The 18,807-nt window shown below is 39.0% G+C and overlaps 1 protein-coding gene across 7 annotated transcripts in view; it reads right to left on the reverse strand.

Annotated features, from left to right (window-relative positions):
* Nucleotides 1-18,807, reverse strand: part of SORCS1 (sortilin related VPS10 domain containing receptor 1) — a 531,938-nt gene that overhangs the window by 444,461 nt on the left and 68,670 nt on the right. The window contains exon 1 of one of the 7 annotated variants that reach the window (XM_084993371.1): nt 4,576-4,760. The exons of the other annotated variants lie outside the window; for them this stretch is intronic. The gene's annotated coding sequence lies outside the window, so the exon portion shown is untranslated. Of the gene's footprint in view, nt 1-4,575; nt 4,761-18,807 lie in introns of those variants that run through there. 7 annotated transcript variants of the gene reach the window in all.

The raw sequence follows: 18,807 nt of genomic DNA on the forward strand, positions 1-18,807 counted from the left end.
GAGAAATGGCCGATGCTGACTTGTCACCACTGGGATATGAAAAATCCTGTTACTGGCCATAGTTGGGCCCTATGTAACATAATCTTGCTAACTTAATTAACCAACCTTAATACTAAAAATGTGTGGTCAATACAGAAAAGCTCTAACACCACATTAGACACACCTCTTTGCTAGGCTGAGAAACTCAAATATTCCAAGAATTTAAAAATGGGGACTATAGGTGGAGTTATGGTAAAACCACAAAGAGTTGACAGGGCAGCACAGTTTCATTGGGGCAAGGCTGGAACTCAATCATTTCAGAGATAAGACCATTGCAGGGATTTCAGGTGTGGGATTCTGAGGTCATCCCCCCGGGTTCAGTCATTCATGGACTCATCTGTTCTCTAAAGGTAGCCTACCTTCTCCTCTACTAGGAACCCAAGGAAGAAAAGTGGCTGGTTGGTTCAGCTTTTTTCCCTCAGTCAACAAGTTGTTGGCTAGTCTCTGGATGACCATCTTCTGATCCTTGCCCAGCGGTCTGGAAGAAGGTCAGACTGTACCTTTTGCAAGGTTCCAGCCATGAACATTTCCTTTGGAATGGGGTATCAATTAGTCTAGCACTCCAAAACATTTTAGCATAATTTTTGTATGTGCACAGATAGCATTAAAAAAGTTTACAAAATTGCCATGTGCTTTTCAGGCAGAGCGGGTGTGAGATTTGGTTCCTAAATACAGCTTTTTAGGAACTATTAGTTTCCTTCTTTTACACAAGATTTATCATTCAGAAAGGCATGTAACACAGTGCCTAAAAGCAACTGGAACCAGACTGTCTCAGCTAGAATGCCTGTTCCCTCAATTACTCACTGTGCTACCTTGGACAACTCTCTATTTTGTGATCCTCGCTCATTTTCCTTTAAAGAGTGCCACTTCATATGTTGTGAGGATTAACTAAAGCAGTATGTGCAAAGTGCTTAGAAAATGCCTGGCACATTAAGATCACTTAAGCACTGGCTATGGTGACAAGGATAATGACACAGATGATGAGAAAGATGATGATGATAATGGTGGTTCAAAGCCCCTATCCCAAAAAGCTGTCAAGAGAAAAAGGAAGAAAAAAAAGAAGAAAATCTAGCTTCCTGCTGCCTCCATGGCAAGCCTGGAACAGCATAACTTTGCTAGCCCCCTTAAGACCCTCACCTCTCCATCTTCAAAGTCTGGCCACTGTCACAAAAGTGCTGCTGGGAAACAAATCGAGGTGATTTTAACCTTCCTCCTCACCTTAGCTTGAAGGAATCTTTTTCTAAGCTGCTCTGGGGAAGCTTGTTACCACAAATCCTGAATGTACTCTGGACTCCTGCTTTTGGAAAGAAAGGCCTGGAAGATTTGTAAACCACATTCATCATTGTTCCTACCAATTTCCTCCCTGAGACAACTAAGCAGGAAGCCAATGACCTGCTTGAATTTGGTGAAACAGTAGAAGGCAATCAGGAGGAACAACAGATTAACTCCTCAAGATATTACCAAGCCCCACATGCATTGTACCTGTTAAATCTTGTGACAAATCACCAAGATTTGGAGACGAAAGCGCTTAGTATTTTCCTAAAGGTTATGTAACAAGTGTTTGAACAAACATTAATTTAGGCATAAGTCAGTCTGACTCTAAATATAAGTTGAGTTTTCTTTCTCCCCCCTTAGAAAGCTATCTTCCTGAGGAGCGGATGTATCATCCAAGTACAATGATAGTTAATCATACACGAAACCCTGCCGGTGAGAGAACACACTGGTAGCAGATTCCCAACCATCCCTGAAGCACATACTTGCTATTTTGTTGTTGACGTCATGTTATTCTGACTATAAACTGAGTTCTCCAATTCAAAGAGTGTCTTAAGTTTGGTTTGATATTGTAAATACAGCTATGGAATGAAGAAACACCTCTGGACGAGCTCAGCAGCCTCCAGCTAAGGGGATCCCCTCATGTGACCATGGAGGGATCTGACCTGGGGAAGGGAATGTGGTCACAAAACTGCAAGATGTCCATGCTGACCCCATCTGCACCTCTATCATTTTCATGCCTCCAGAATTCCATTGCAAATTCAAAAATTTTTAAAACATGCCCTAAGTATCTCTTTTGAATTAGATGATCAGTCTTTGTTTAAAAGAGGAAGGAGTACAGAATCCAAACCAGGTCATATGCAATGATTCTCTCCTTCAATGCAAAGGACTACTTTTTATCAACTGTCTTTTTAAAAAAAGTTATTAAATGAGATAATGAGATATAACTAACATACTAAAACCATTTTTAAAGCATGCTATTCAATGAATTTTAGCATATCTAAGGAATTGTGCAGCCACGATCACTACCTAACTCTAGAATATTTTCATCACCATAAAAGAAACTCCAGGCCCCTTATCATTCACTCCTCATTCTCCCCACTCCAGAGCCAATAATTTATTTTCTGTCCCTATGCTCAACAGAATTGCCTTTTCCGGAGCTGTCATAAATTAAATCATATAGTACGTAAGCCTTTGTGACTGATTTCTTCCACTTAGCAGGATGCTTTAAGGTTTACCCATGTTGCAGTATGCAGCAGTATTCCATCCCTTTTTATGGCTGAACAATATTCCAAAATGTGAAGAGACTACACTCTGTTTATCCATTTGCCACTTGGTTGACTCTGGTTCGTTGTTTCCGTTTTTTGGCTAGTGGGGATAATGCTGTTATAAACATTCATGTGGAATTTTTGTGTGTGAATATATGCTTTCATTTCTTTGGGATCTACACCTAGGAATGGCATTGCTGGGTCATATGGCAGCTTTCTGAGGAACTGCCAAACTTTTCCATCTTATACTCCCACTTAACTGCCTCTTTCCTCACTCTGTAAGAATACGAGTTAATGAAAAACAACAGAGCAGAATTGCAGAATTTAAAACCTCCGTTTTGAGCACTTATCCTCCATTTAAAGCATCTTTTCCTAGGCTTCCAACTGTGTTCAGTTTCAGGGGCTGCAAAATCAAAGTTCAAGAAAGACAAATAATTTACTTTCCCCTCATCATTTCTGAAAATGTCCTCTTTTTCAATCCACTCTACCAACTCCTATAGGGCAAGAGTAATACAGAAAGATAATTCATGATTTGTATGGCTGTATGTATTGTTAGAAAATTCATAAAACAGAAATTACCATTCTTACCTATTTAATGATTATGGTACTGAATATTAGAGAATCTAATGTGTGCATATGTTTATATTTAAATATATATTTATATTATATTTAAAAATATATTTATCCTGTGAATATTTGTGCTATAAGGAGAGTGATATAAATCTCCCAGTGATCATTTTAAGAGAAGGAAAGATATCTCCAAAAAAAAAAGTTCCATCAATGAGGCTTGAGTCAAGTGACCAGGAGGTTTCCATTTGGCATTTACTAAACGTTAATAATGAGAAATGCAAAGATGCAAAGTGTAAACATTGGCTTTGGCTCTATCCAGTCTGAGGTCAGGCATACTCTGAAAGGACCAGCAAGAGTCAGAATCCCAGCCCATCTGGCTCAGATTCATGCTGCCAAAAAGAGGAGCATGGGCTTGGCAGGGAGAAGGGCTGTCCTCCCAACAGCAGCCTCAAGGGCAGGAAATATACTGGGAGATTTTTTTTTTTATGTAGTTATTTTTATTTGTGTTCACTCCCAAAATAATTCTCAAGCTTCTTTCTTTTTTCTTTTTTGGCTGCGCTCATGGTATATGGAAGTTCCCAGGCCAGGGACTGAATCTGAGCTATAGCTGTGGAAGCACTGAACTGAGGATTGAACCTGTGCCTCTGCAGTGAGCCAAGCTGCTGCAGTCAGATTCCTAACCCCCTGCACCTTGGCAGGAACTTGATTTTTTTTTTAATCCATCAATATTAATGGATTTAATTTTTTTTAATCCACCAATATTTTCTTCCCAATAACCCTACTAAAAAATAACAGTATTTCCTTTTACAGATCAAGGCTCCATTAAAAAAAAACAAACAAAAAAACAAAAACCTACTGAAAAGAAAAGCCTCTCCTTCAAAAAGCTTCCGTTTGCCCAACTCTGGCACACAAGTGTGAGAGATTATGTGAATCCCCTGAAAGCAACAAATAAACTTCCTTAGGGACACCTGCCTGAGGGCAAGTCATTTCACCTCTACAGAATGTGCTTCGAGGAAGAAAACGTCCTTTGCGATAGTTAAGGTTAAGATGATAAATGTGACAATTTCTTTAAGTAGCATTAAAGGCACCATATGTCTGGAAAAATTGTTCCTCCAGATTAACCCACTTCCTTGGATCTAAGAATGATATGGAGCAAGCCACCACCCAATTAGCATTCTGCCAACTGGTATTCACTCTCTCTGGCACTATTACCAAAGACTGGTCCTAACACACACATCACTCAGTCCAGTCACCAGACAGAAAACACACAACTTACGATGACAGAGTTTAAAAGGAAGAATTGTGAGATAGGCATAAAATTGTTCACTGGGTAACTGACAGTGTCAAAAGAGAACTTGAAGGTATCACAGAAGTAGGTAATCACGGCAGAAAGCCGGAGGGAAAAACAGGAAGAAGTCGAACTTACCAACACTTATACACTTAGACCTGTGATGAGGGGGTGCTTTTGGCTCCTGGGGCATCACTGAGGGGCACTGTGAGGTTGGTTCTTCGAGTGTTGGCAAAACTGCAAACTGGATTCAACTGCAGCTACAGGCAGGCATTCCTGCTGCCCAGGTGAAGAAGCTTTGCTAAGGTAACGCCCACAGTAATGGGAAGTCAGGGAGTCCAAAAGGAGAAAGGAAGGAGTCCTTTCTGCCCCCTCCAACCTTGCTGGTTTTCTCTAGCGTCCTCTATGGGCAGAGCCTAACATAAGCCTCCAGGGAACCAGGAAGGCTGTCAAGGGAGACCCAACTTCAGCTTCCCAAAGCCAACTACAGAGGGGTAAGCTTGAAGCTAATAGTAACAAGCAAGCCAAATTCGCTCAGTAAGAGTCCTCAGATTTTTTCTAAATTTTCAAATCATCAATTAAACAAGTTTCTACCTACATAACCCATACAAATGCCTTAGAATACCTAACACACTAACAACATGCACTGAGCGCTTGCTATATGCTAGAAAAGTGTGGTGGTTTAATTTAATCTATACTGTTTCATTTGATCTCCATAACACAAAAATTCCCCTCCCTTTCTTTATCTTGCTGTGTGTATGTGTGTGTCTGACTCTGTGTGTGTGTGTAGAAAGACACACATATACATATGGACAGATATACAGATACATAGAGAGAGAAAGAGAAAAAAGTGAGAGTACTTAATATTGCATAAAGAAAGAGAAAGAAGTTGACAGCACATGTATTATCTGGAACAATGCTAGAGATCTAGTATAATACTCATTTTTAAACAAAACAAAATAACAACAACTACAACAACAAAAAGGAACTAGCAAGACAGGGAAGGTTTAAATAATTGCTCCAGAAGCCACATGCAGATCGGACTGTCAACCCTGTGCTTTTAACTCCTCTATCTACACTACCTAAAGCCAGCAAGGGACATGCTAGGTCTCCGTCTAGAAGGCCACTTCCCAAGGAGGGTGCTCAGTGGTGTTTGGTGACACTGACACAAAGGCTCATTGTTCCCCGAAGCTGCAGGGTTACTAGAGTTCAGGGGACTGGGAAAGCACTGGGACACTCTGTCTAGTTGATGCCCACCCAGCTCCTCCTAAAACCCATTCACTGTAGGATCTCAATTACTTTTAATTACAATGAGCTACTGCTTCAATTACATGTAGCACAGATATTCTTATGTAATTCTTCCCTAAGGATACCACTCTAAACAGAAAGAAAGATTTGGAGAAATGGGATCAGCCAAGGTGGACAGGCCATGAATGAAAGGGTAAAGAGTTGCTACTAATTTTCTCAGGAGCATTCACCTGACATTTACACTAAAACACAAAGCAAAACTACAACTAAAAATATTAACCCAGTGCCAGACAGAGGGGAAGCAGGGTTTGGCCATTGTCCTTAAGGAGCTTACAGTCCAGCTGACGATAGAGACTCGAATTCAGTAACTAATATTTGTTGACTATTCATACCTGCCAGTCACTCCTCAAAGTGCCGAGCATGTACTAAGTCACTAAACAAATACTCCTCACAACTTAGAAGGCAGATATTCTTAGCACATATCTCCAGATAAGGAAACTGAAGCACAGAAAATTTAAGCTACTTTGCCAAAGTCACATAGCTCAAGAATGGTAGAGGTAGGATTGAATTCCAGGCTTTCTGACTTCAAATCCTCTGTGCTTACCTAAACCATACTGGCTCTTGCAATAACAATCAAGAAATGCCAAATATCATACAGAACTACATACACTTAAGGCCTGGAGAAATGTTCTAATTTGGGAGACCAGAAAGTTACATGGAGAGGACAACATTGAATGTGGGCTAGGATATCTATCTATTTATTTTTGCTTTTTAGGGCTGGACATGTGGCATATGGAAGTTCCCAGACTAGGGGTCTAATCAGAGCTACAGCTGCCGGTCTATACCACAGCCACAGCAACACCAGATCCAAGCCGTGTCCGCAACCTACACCAAAGGTCATGAAATGCCAGATACTCAACCTGCTGAGCAAGTCCAAGAATCGAACCCATGTCCTCATGGATACTAGTCGGGTTTGTAAGCTGCTAGGCCACAACAGGAGTTCCGCATGTCTTTTAAATAAGATTCATTCTATGATGGAATTGCTGTCATGATCTGTTACCATTGGTAATGGTGACTCATATTTATCGAATGTTTATTATTTGTCAGGCAGTAGACATTCAAGGCAAAGCTTCCCCCAAATGGGGTAGTATACATCGATAAACATCAGCCTATTAAGTATATTCACCTGGAAGAAACCTTCAAAATAATTACTAGGGATTTTATAAACTGGGCAGTTAATTTTTATAACTGATCATACTGAATTTTATATATTAACACAGAGGGCTTGAGGTTTTGATGTAATAAGCCATACATAGTGAATCCTCAATTAATCCTAATTTAAGAAAGTGATTTTTTTTCAAATTAGAAAACAGCACAATGCAGTGGAGAGAGTTGGGAAGTAGGCAGGCTTTGCTTTGAATCATCAATCCTGAACGATGAGATGATATAAGTGTTTTGATCTCCCTGGAGCTCAGTTTCCTCATTCGCAAAGTGCAGTCAATGCCTTCCTTAGAGTGAATGTTCTTGGCATAGAGAACTGTATAAACTTGCTACCCTCCAGAAGTTAGATTAATACTCTTACCAGATAAAGCATGACTGTCAGAAACCCTCAAATTCACAAATACAGTACACTTCTTCAGAATCTTCTATTTCTCCATTCATATGTCTCTAAAGCTATGCGTTTTGGCACTAGCTAGAAAGCTTGGTGAAATCTGTTCTCAAACAACTCTTGTTTCTATACAGATCACATGGTGGACTTGTTCTGATCCAAAAACGCCACAGCTGAATTCAGTTTTTCATTCCTTGACATCTCTGGAATTTCCATATTCTGGCAAAGGTTTTCTCAGAGGTCTTCACATTCACTTTATTATTGTCACCTGCCACATGAGCTGACTTTCTTCTGGTGCACTTTGTTTCACAAAGAAACAAAGCTACATCACTTTAAACAGATGATACCACCAAGAAGGAAAATTGAGGAGGTGGGAAACAGCTGGACTCACTAATAACTAAGTGACTTTCTGTACAGGTTCTGAAATCCAAGCACGAACCTGGAAAAAGTCACACTTCATCTCAGATCATCAGTTTCTGAGGGCTGCCCACAAGTTAATGATGTTGTGAATATCAAAGTCTCTTGCTAGGCTTCTGGTAGTGTTTAGCAAAACATCAGGACCATTAAGATACTCTGAAAAACTTGCCTGTAGTGAAATAAACTTAGCAATTTAGCCTTCTTGGTGATTCACAGGGCACACGAGCATATTAAACTCTCTGAAGTCCTGCAGCCAAAAAAATCTATTTAAGATCACCTAAGTCAGAGGATCCCAAACAGATTTTTTTTTTTTTGGTCTTTTTGTCTTTTAGAGCCACACCCGCAGCATAAGGAGGTTCCCAGGCTAGGGGTCCAATTGGAGCTGTAGCCACTGGCCTACACCAGAGCCACAGCAACTGGGGATCTGAGCCAGGTCTGTGACCTACACCACAGCTCATGGCAATGCCAGATCCTTAACCTACTGAGCAAGGCCAGAGATGGAACTCACGTCCTCAAAGATGCTAGCTGGGTTCATTAACTGCTGAGCCATGACGGCAACTCCATCCTGAAAAGATTTGACTATGAAAGCCTTTTTAACATTTTTCGTAATAAAACATATTAATATCCTTTAGTATGGCTATTTCTTATAGCAATCCTGTCTGAACAAAAGCACATCACCCCAACACTCACAAAACTGTACCCAGTGTAACATGTAACATTTGAGCAAAGTTTAATTTTTTTTCAGCAAATATTTACTAAAAATTAATAATATATAAAGGAAAGTTGTTTATTCACGTGGTTCAGTCTAAGGACTGAATTCACTCCCTATCCTCAGACTCAACATTGAATGAACCCAGTGATGGAGCTTTTGAGAAAGTTACATACACCCATTTGTGAGGAAAGAGAGGTAAATGTTTTATTTTGGCTCCCTTTGAGGTGAAACAACACGGTGAGATGGACCCTTCAAGGTGTTTCCTGGAGTGTATTTTCCTGACTTTTCTAGTGGTCACTGCTATTTCATTCATATCCTAAAGCCATTTTTATTTTTCACAGTACTATAGAAGTATGGGACTTCGGAATGAAGGAAACATTTTCATCCCAAGAAAAGTTAGTGGGTTTATTCAATATATTTAACTCCTTTGTGAAAATCTTCCACTGTGGCACTAGCATCTGACATGCATCCTTTATCTGTTATGCTTTTTCAAGATGAAAGTAGCTTGTTGATTATGTGCATCTGTTACTTTTAATGACTCTACCTCGGGGGGATTTGCCCTATTTTTCATTCCCAATCGTTCTTCTCTTCCTTCATACTTTCTGTCTCCACTGACCTAGAGTTTCACATGCTCTAGTTTCAGTTTATCCCTCTGATGTTTTATTAGCTTTTCCCCTATGATATCTCTGAGGTGTATGTAGTGACATCATGTTTCCAGCCTTGAACCTACTCAAACAGTTAGGTAATCAAATTCCCGAAATTAAATCCCATTTTTACAAATATGTTTAGTTCTAATTAGGTGATATAATGAATGTTACCTACTGGATGAATTCTAAACACAGTCTCAAAATATTTAAAAGATACAGACTAAATAATCATGCCATTTTTATAGACTTACTACTACTTACCTACAACTAGGTATTGTCAAAACTATAAAGTAAGGGACATGATTTTACTACAGTATTTTCTAGATGTTTATACAAAATGGACCTTAGGAAAACATAAGATCATTATAGATAAAGAACAAACTAGCTCTACCCAGCATAACATGCGGTTATTAATAACTGCTGATGCGCGTCATCATAAAGCAAGCATTGTATTAAGCACTTCACATCATATCTCATTTAACCCTCACAATAATGCATCACGCAGATGCCATTATCGTATGTGCCTGACAGTTAAGAGAAATGAAACACAGATCCGATTAAATGGATCAAGATGACACTGATGTTAAACAGAATCAGGCCTCAAACTTGGGTATCTCTGACTCCAGACCCGTCCCTCCTCTGAAACACTATGCTTCCCTTTGCAGACTCTAGAAAATGACAGTCCACTCTATATATGCTACATATATCAAGGGGGAAAATTACAGAAGAATACAGCAATTAGGGGAGAAAGTAACATTTAGGAAGAGAGGTGAGAATTTAGGAAGAGAATTAGGGTGAGAATTGGGGAAAATCAGGTAAGTCCTTTTCACTAATTTCTGCAATTCTGAACCAGCATATAACGTCTGGAAAACTCATGGTTCCCATCTGTTAAATGGAACTGCTATTCCTTGATCACTTACAATCAATATAAAATGTTACGTGAGTTAAAGAGTTTTTGAAACTTTCAGAGGAAGCCCAGTATATTAGTTTTGAAGTGTCTTTCCTACATGATGTACGACATCAAATACTATCGTAAAACGCTTTGGAATAGTGGTTCTATTTACATTAATTCAGCAACAAAATCTTGCTCTGTACCAGTGTCAATTTCTCTGAGAAGGCCTCAGGGTTCAATAACTTACAGCCAGAAAAAGGGGGTGCCACCCTGGAAGAAGAGAAATGTTTGGGATTAAAGAAATACTAATTCAATTCACCCTAGTTCTAGCTCAGCTTGCAGGGGATTCAAAACAAGATTAGAAAGGAGAAGGTAATTTATCACCCAAGGGAGGGAAGCCTGTTTCTGACATTGAATTATGGGGTAGACTTTGCATGTGAGTTCTTTCTACATAAGTCTTCACCAGATCCCAGATTGAAGTGTCCTCTGGCGATGAAAGCAATTCCAAAAATATTGAATGCCTTTGGTCTGGACACACCTTTCCCACCCAACCCAGTTCCCTAACACTCCCTTAGCACCCAATCTTCATGACGCTCTTCGCATTTCTCTCCACCATCTGTGTTTAGGAAACTCTTCACATTTTGAATTACTTAAACTTTTGTACTAGATCATTCTTCTAGGACCACCATGGACCACCCAGCATCCTTCTCTTCTAAGCTTCCAAAGCAACAACATCTCGCCTCTTATAATTTAGCACTGAACCACTGTTAGGTCATTTATTGTTTCATGGTGGTTGGATTTGTGCAAGGTTCTCTCTGCAACTTGCCTTAAATTCATGGAGCCCAGGTGGCCACGTTTTATAAAACTGTATCCCTCAGGAAATACATAAAAGGCACTCAAGAAAGTTAATTGATTTAAAATGGCAGTGAGATCCTAAGGGAATGCCCTGAAGGTGATAACACCTCTGACTAAATGTAAAATTGTCACCACTCATTGGAAGCCTTCCAAAGGTGTGCCAACACAGATCCTAGCAGGAACTGGATCACTGATGTTAAGCAGCTAAGAACTACACATCTTTTATTTTATTTTACTTTTTTATGACACTGGACTTCTTTTTTTTTTTTATTAGAGTATAACTGACTTACAGTGTTGTGTCAATTTCTGCTATACGGCATAGTGACCCAGTCATATATATATTCTGTTTCCCATACTATCTTCCATCATGTTCTACCCCAAGAGATTGGACACAGTTCCCTTTGCTGTACAGTAGGACCCCATTGTTTATCCATTCCAAATGTAACATATACCTTTTAAGTAGCCACATTCTAGAATGATGGTTAGAGTGGAGGGTTGGCTTTGCCCAATGCCTCACCTGATCTTAGCACTTATTCCCTCAGGAGACAGCAAGTTAGTAAACAATTGTCACTTGCTCCAGTAGCCACCGTTACAAAATAATTTTTGCTACACCTTTCAGTGTAAAGGCAAGAACAAGGAGAGAGAAAGTTTGCTGGATGCCAGGCTGTCAGCTAATTCATCCTCAAAAAAAAACAAAAAACAAAAACAAAAACAAAAAACAAAACCTTTGCCCCGAAATTCTGGAAAGTGGATAACACAAAGCTGAGGCAAAAGATTCTCCAGGAACAAACCAGGAAGGTCCTGGGTGAGAAAGCCCTTGCATCTGGCCAGCATCCTTGGTGAAGGGACGACTCTGTGGAAGTCAGCACAGATGCCACACAAACATCGCCAAAGGGAGAACTCTGAGCCGGCACAAAACCTGGATTTACTGGCTAATAATGAAGGTCTTGGATGGACCCCAGCTCCTGCCTTTGGCTGGCGTACAATTTTCCTCATGAGCTGCTCTCATCTAAAAGATTAATAAAATAAAATGTAGGATAAAAACAAAGAGAGATTTAGCTCTCAAACTGTAACATAATTACGCTCATGCAATCCAAATAATTCTCACCAGCCTGGAATTCCTCAGAGACCCAATTGAATATATTACAAATGCTCTGGTCGTAAAGCCCGTGTTTCCCAGCAATAAAATTGCTGCAATAAACATTTGGATTCTTTTCCATTTTTAGAACGGTTTTGAACAACCTGCTTCTAATGTATTTTATTAGCACCCTCCAAGTCTTCCAATGAATGACAACCCCTCCCATGCTTTTTCTGAGTTGCTGATGCTAAACAATAATGTTGTTTTCGGTGGGTGTTCATTCCACTGCCAAGTGATAGCTTTCTGCTGGTCTCTTAGCACTAAATCTCTCCCTGAGATGCCTCCTGCAATCTGCAGGCAACTAGTGAAATGAGATGGTCTCCCTTGAACCCCTGTCACTCCAGCATTAGCCAGAAGGGATGCTGAACACCAATCATGCCTCCAATTTAAAAACAACTTACTTCCTTTAATTAAAAAAAAAAAATCATCTACTCTTTGACAACTGCAGTCTCTTCTCCAAGTCCCTGTGGGGTCTGGTAAAACCATATGTGTCGAAAAGATCTGCTCCTTGGTAATCAAGCAGTGCATCATTTTATAAACAGCTCTGCACACGAAAGACCTTCTGTAATCAAAACATAAAGACAGTATTGCACTTATATCAGAAGCACTTCGAATGCCACAGCTAAAAGCTGTCCCACTGCTATGGTAATTAGAAGAGCAATTTTAACAAGTTTTGCTCTTTATTCACTTTAAAAATTCAATTATTAGAACAATAAAACTAATACCCAATCTCCTAAATTAATTGTAACCTATCTGAATGGCTTCAGAAATCATATTTCAAATAAAATGGTACAGAAAATTCAGAGGGCACTGTTGGCCCCCAGGATGTTAGTCCATACCTTCTCTCCATTGGGACAACTGTCTGTCATGGTTATAATTCTCTTAAGAGTTAGGAGGTTAAGTGCATTGCATTTATCATCACACTTAAGTCTCATAACTGTATCAAGACGGATTACTGATATTCTCATTTTATAAATGAATCCACAGAGGTTCAGATAGGTCAGTCAACTTGGTCACAAAGCTGGTAAATAAGTACTGTAGACACAATTCAGTTTCAGGTCTGTCCGATTCCAGAACCTGCAGCCCTAAGTACCCCTAAACTACCTCTTTAATCATTTTCTCTCTGTTCTATAAGGAGGCCAGTCTTATAACCTGACCACTCAGTGGATCATGCAAAAGTAAGAAAACATTTCTTGCAACAAGTCTCAGGTCCTCAAATCACAGGCTGACCCCAAACAAGATGGTCCAAGAGAAAAGTACCATGCATTCCTTCTCAGGGAACTTTCTATAATTCACTGAAATAGAGCGTTAACTTCATGGCTTTTTATACACGATGTGAACAGAATGTGAATTCCAGGACATGCCGATCACTGCACTAAACCCTTCCATCACCAACCCACAAGATCTGCCGTTTTGAGAACTGCTCTCAACTACGGCACCCCAAGCCGGCTGCCTATGGGTAAAAAAACCCAGGTCCTTTCAATGCTGCTTTCTTCTGTGTATTCTATAACAACTGCACCCTGTCACATTCAGAACAGCTAATCATATTTTGTGTATTGCCTGCTCATGGCTATCACTTAGTCTGTTTCTAGATGTAGCACATTTTTAGAGCTAATAAATATATGAAGACACAGAGAGAAAGAGGGAAAAAAAAGTATGATGGAGAGAAATAAAAAATAAAAAGGAATAACATGAATAATGACAACAAGCAAAAAATCAAGAGCTACTATGATTATGGGTCCCATCTGTGGCTACCCAGGTCATGGGTTATTAAAAGGATCCAGAAAACCACAAAGAAGAATTCAAGCAAACTGTGAACTCCCTGGACCAGTGGGAAAGTGGTAGAAAAACCCTATTGTCATCTTTCAACTCACACAAGTAGAACATACATGGTTATGTGTCTATGTCTGCGAAGCAAATAATCTGTTTAAAACTGATAAAAAGAGATTCTCCCAAAGAGGTAACAGCACTTTCCCATTTGGCCTGTTTGAAGCAATGGTGCCACTTTGTTCAATTGGCCAATCTGGTGTGTAACTGCACAGTTTTCCCTCATTTTAATTTCAGGGTTTGTTTGTTTTTTAATCACACCTGCACTTCCACAAACTCTCAGGGCAAAGATTTTCCTGACGACAAAGCACAGTGCCCAGCTGTCAGAACAGGGCTTTGTCTGCCCTCAAGGACTCTGAGGTAGAAATGAAATAGCCTCAGATATTTGGAACTTTAGTTTCACTTCTCTTTAAGAGGAGCTTATTTTAATTTCACAAGTTATTTTACTCTTTAAACATTTTTTAGGTATACCTTTAAAACATTTTTTTTTCATTAGAGATATGGTTTGTTCAAAGGCAAACACTGTTTTTAACTACACAGAAAAGTAGGTTTTGTTTGTTTGTCTCAAAAAAAGATCTTTAAAATATAAGAGCTGGATTTCCTGATAAGAGAAGGGCTCTATGAGAGTCAGAGGCTTGAATATTTGAAAGGGCTTAGTACCTTTACAGGCAAGGCTCACCCCCATCACCAGGAAGGGGAACTTGGAATTTAGGTGAGCACATCTGAAGAGGAGAATATCTAACTCTAAAGTGACATCCTATGGCATAAAAATCTTGGTGGACTATCAATTTTATAATATATTTCAAAATAGAATTCTCATTTTGCTCTGTTCGTTTCCAATGAATGTTCAAATGATTTTGTTTAAATCATCCATTTGTATTTTTTTTTCATCTTATTATTCCAATCCCATTCATATGCTCTTTAATCAACACCCATCATGGAGTTCCCATCATGGCTCAGCAGTAATAAACCCAAAGACAATCCATGAGGATGTGGGTTTGATCCCTGGCCTCACTCAGTGGGTTAAGAATCCAGCGTTGCTGTGAGCTGTGGTGTAAGGTGTTGGACCCCTAGCCTGGGAACTTCCATATGCTGCAAGTGTGGCCCTAAAAAGCATAAAGAAAAAAAAAAAATACCCATCATGCCTTAAGACACAGCCATTTAAAGTACAAGAGCATCACCGGTCATACTTTTTGTGTGTGTGTCCTAACTTTCAGAAGATTTAGTAGTGTTCATAACCATTGTAATACTCCAAAACAATTACCTCCCTAATTCTGAGAAACGGGACACATCTTCAGAAGACTCCTAGCCTGCCCTGCCCCAGTCTTTAAAATGAGTCAGAACTATCCTAAGTGAAAGCATTTCTTTTCCACAAGGAATCTGCATCCTTAAAAGAAAGATGCTGACTAGAGTAGAGTTGCATATGGATACTTAAACAGAAACCATTAGTGGGGAAAGAGGCAACCCATGGCTTCCAACTTAGAGTCTGACTGCAAAAGGTCATATTGGGTTTGGACATGATTCTTGAGTTCCAGGTTGTGGCCTTCTGCCCTGTTAGTAAGGGCATGACATAAAGCTGTTGGATAATTATCTAGGATTAGATGATTTAGGATATACCCTTTCATACTGTAGCTAAGAGAATTATTGAAGTGTATACACCTAACACTGTAAGAAATAACACTTAAAGCTAATATGAATGTCTACAGCAGGGCAAAAAAAGGTAAATGAAAAAGAACTGTATTATTTCTTATTGTTAGAAGCCAAATCTTCATTTAAACCCAGTTTATAACCACAGATGTTAGTGTGTGTTGGGGGGTTAGTCAGAGAGAAAGAAGGAGGGAGGAAGGGGGAGAAAGAAAGAAAGAGGTGGGGGAAAGAGGGAGGAAAATGAAAATACTGAATTGAATTTTCTGGTGTAAAAAATAAAACTTGGGAAACTGAAATGTAATTCTGACTATTAATGTAATTTTGACTATTAGCAATAATAGTCTACAATAGAATTACAAATGCAAATAATCAAATACATTCTTTGGCCTCTTCATACGAAAGACAAATAGAATTACCCTAATGCGTTCTTTGATGTATTTCTCAACTGACTTCCTGCCCCCTAATGAGACTAAGTAAATGCTACAAAACCACAAATAAAAATTATTCAAAAGACACTGTGATATTATTTAAAAAGAATACAGATTCCAAATTATTGGGGGCTCTATTCTATTCTAATTCCTGAAAAACAATGGGATCATGGTTCATGAGTTCCTCATTACAAGCTTTTTTTAGAGTAGTAATGCTTTACCTGATATAAACTCATGAGCATGCGAATTTTCTAAAGCTCAGTTTCTAAAACACTGTGCTCATATCTCACTACCAATAGCATGTCTTGATGAGAGGTTAGAGCAGCATGAATTTCCCAAAGCCTCTGTTTTATTGAAGAGACCTCAAGTTCCAGGTACATAAAATCTTAGGGACACAAGAGACAAGTCCTTTTAGCCTATTCACATTTGAAGAGATGAAGAGTGACACAGAGAGAGATAGAGACAGAGATGCCATTCCAGATGGCGTGTGACTAGGCTTTTCTAAATCATCATATTTCAGAAACTCTGAAAACCAACATTGTGTGATTTTTAGGAAGGCTGGATTTGTTATTGGGTAATCCCATTTAAACACAACAACAAACAAAAGCTGGCTAGAACATCAACATATTACGGAACTGACTCAACATGGGTCTCCTCAAAGGAGTGACTTACTATTCAGTTTAGTGGTTAGTCTCTTGCAAATAAATGCGAAATGTACTTCCAAAACACAGAAACATGATCAAAGCTCATTTTATGGTTTGTTCTTTATGGACAACTCACACCACACTTTATTTTATTAAACTCTTAAATAATTTATTTACTATCAAGTAGTATTCTAATTAGGGACCACAATAAGAGAGGCACATTGTAACCATGGGGAAATGTGGGAGAAAAAAAAGTGCCGGGGCTCTTTTGAAGAGAAATAGGGCAAGTAAATCAAGTTCCCAAGAGCATCTGCTCCATTTCCCAGCTTAGAAAATACGATTTATGTCAGAGTGTTCTGCTTATGTTTTCCTCTAGGAGTTTCATAGTATCTGGCCTTACATTTAGGTCCTTAATCCATTTTGAGTTTATTTTTGGGTATGGTGTTAGAGAAAGTTCTGATTTCATTCTTTTACATGGAGCTGTCCAGTTTTCACAGCACCACTTATTAAAGAGACTATCTTTCCTCTGCTGTATGTTCTTGCCTCCTTTGTCATACCACGTGTTATCACTTAAATGTGGAACTAAAATCTGGCACGAGTGAACCTATCTACAAAACAGAAACAGACTCACAAACACGGAGAACAGAATTGTGGTTGCCAAGGGGAATGAAGGAGGAGGTGTTACGGACTGGGAATTTGGGGTTAGTAGATGCAAACTATTACATTTAGAATTGATAAGCAATGAAGTCCTACTGTATAGTACAAGGAACTATATCCAGTCTCTTGTGATGGAACATGATGCAAGACAGTAGAAGAAAAAGAAAGTATACATCTGTTTGACTGGGTCACTATTCTGTAGAGCAGAAATTGGCACAACACTGTAAATCAACTACACTTTACTTAAAAAAAAAAAAATACAGTAGGTTGGTGACACCCAAACACATGACACATGTTGAAGATGGATCTTAATGATCCCGCCTGGCGGAATGTTGCAGAAGTATAAGCAGAATCCTTTTTAACAGCTACACAGTGTTTTTCTCAGGAGGAGTCGACAATGAGCATTTTGTATTATGCTGAAGCAATTGCATTACAGACACTAGCTCTACATTTTACAATCACTCACAAAGCAATTGGAATTTGACAATAAAACAAACCAAGGCCTTTTCCCTATTACCAAACAAATTTCTAAGCCTTATTGTTCAAAAGGAGAATGTGACTGAATAAAGAACTCCAGAGCCTGGAAGTGACTTGGGGTTTAAAGCACTTCCACAGATGCTGTCAAAATAAGGATTTCCAAAGCTTGCTTTCACTGTGTAGAGATCTCAGGCACTGGAGAAGCATCTGAGGAATCTAATATAAGCATAATACCTGGAGGCTCATTGCTTTCTAGAGACAAATAAGCATTTAATAGTTTCACAATTCACACAGAAATCCTAATGCACTCTATATTATAGTAAAACCCAGCCAAGACCACAAAAAGTCCAAGATGTGAATATACAGATGCAAAATTCATCAACTCTCAAACCTCCAATGTGCATAAATGATGTATTTAATGACAAGATGGATTATTTTGGGGGTAGTGAGTGGGCATGTCTAAACTCATTAAGAGACCAGATTCTTTAATAAATAAGAGAAGTTAATATAGAAGAGCTTAAAATGTGGAGATATTCTGAAATTTTTGTCCTATATTTTTTAATCTAGTCAAATAATACCTTTATCAAAACTATACATAATATGTCAGAGTGAAAAGACCATGAATTTGCAACCAGATAGGTCTAGATTCAACATTGTGACTTTGTCACTTGTAGCTGCGTGACTTTAGGTACACTAACCAATCTCTTGGGGTTTTTTTTCATTTCCCATTGGGAAAAAATAATGCAACAACATGCATATTACTGTTACTGGGTGGAAGAAGAGACCCACCAGCATGGTTTGGAAATACAGAAGTCTGTTAAGTCAGACTATTTAATTCCACCTAGAAGTATTACCAATAACAGAAAGAGCACTGGACTGAGAGTTACAAAATTTGGATTTCATTTTCACTCCTCTGTGATTCATGTCTTTTACTTTAGGTCAACCTTGGTTGTATTCACTGTTGAGGACAGAGAATTGTACTCTATAAAATTCAAGAAACCCACTACATTTAACCTGCCACCATGTGGCTGGCTGGCCTTTCAAATTTAGAGCATTATCAACAGCTTGAGGCAATTCATTTTTTTTTTTTTTTTCTGGAAAGCATGGCATTCCATAGTGGCACCAGCCAATCTGTTTTTATTAAGCAGCTTTATCATTGGTCCACATGTTCA

The sequence above is a fragment of the Sus scrofa genome, chromosome 14 (genome assembly GCF_054392235.1).
Source record: "Sus scrofa isolate SSC_HxYL_T2T_F1_AM1 chromosome 14, Sscrofa_HxYL_maternal_Yorkshire_Landrace_v2.0, whole genome shotgun sequence".
In the NCBI taxonomy this organism is placed as follows: Eukaryota; Metazoa; Chordata; class Mammalia; order Artiodactyla; family Suidae; genus Sus; species Sus scrofa.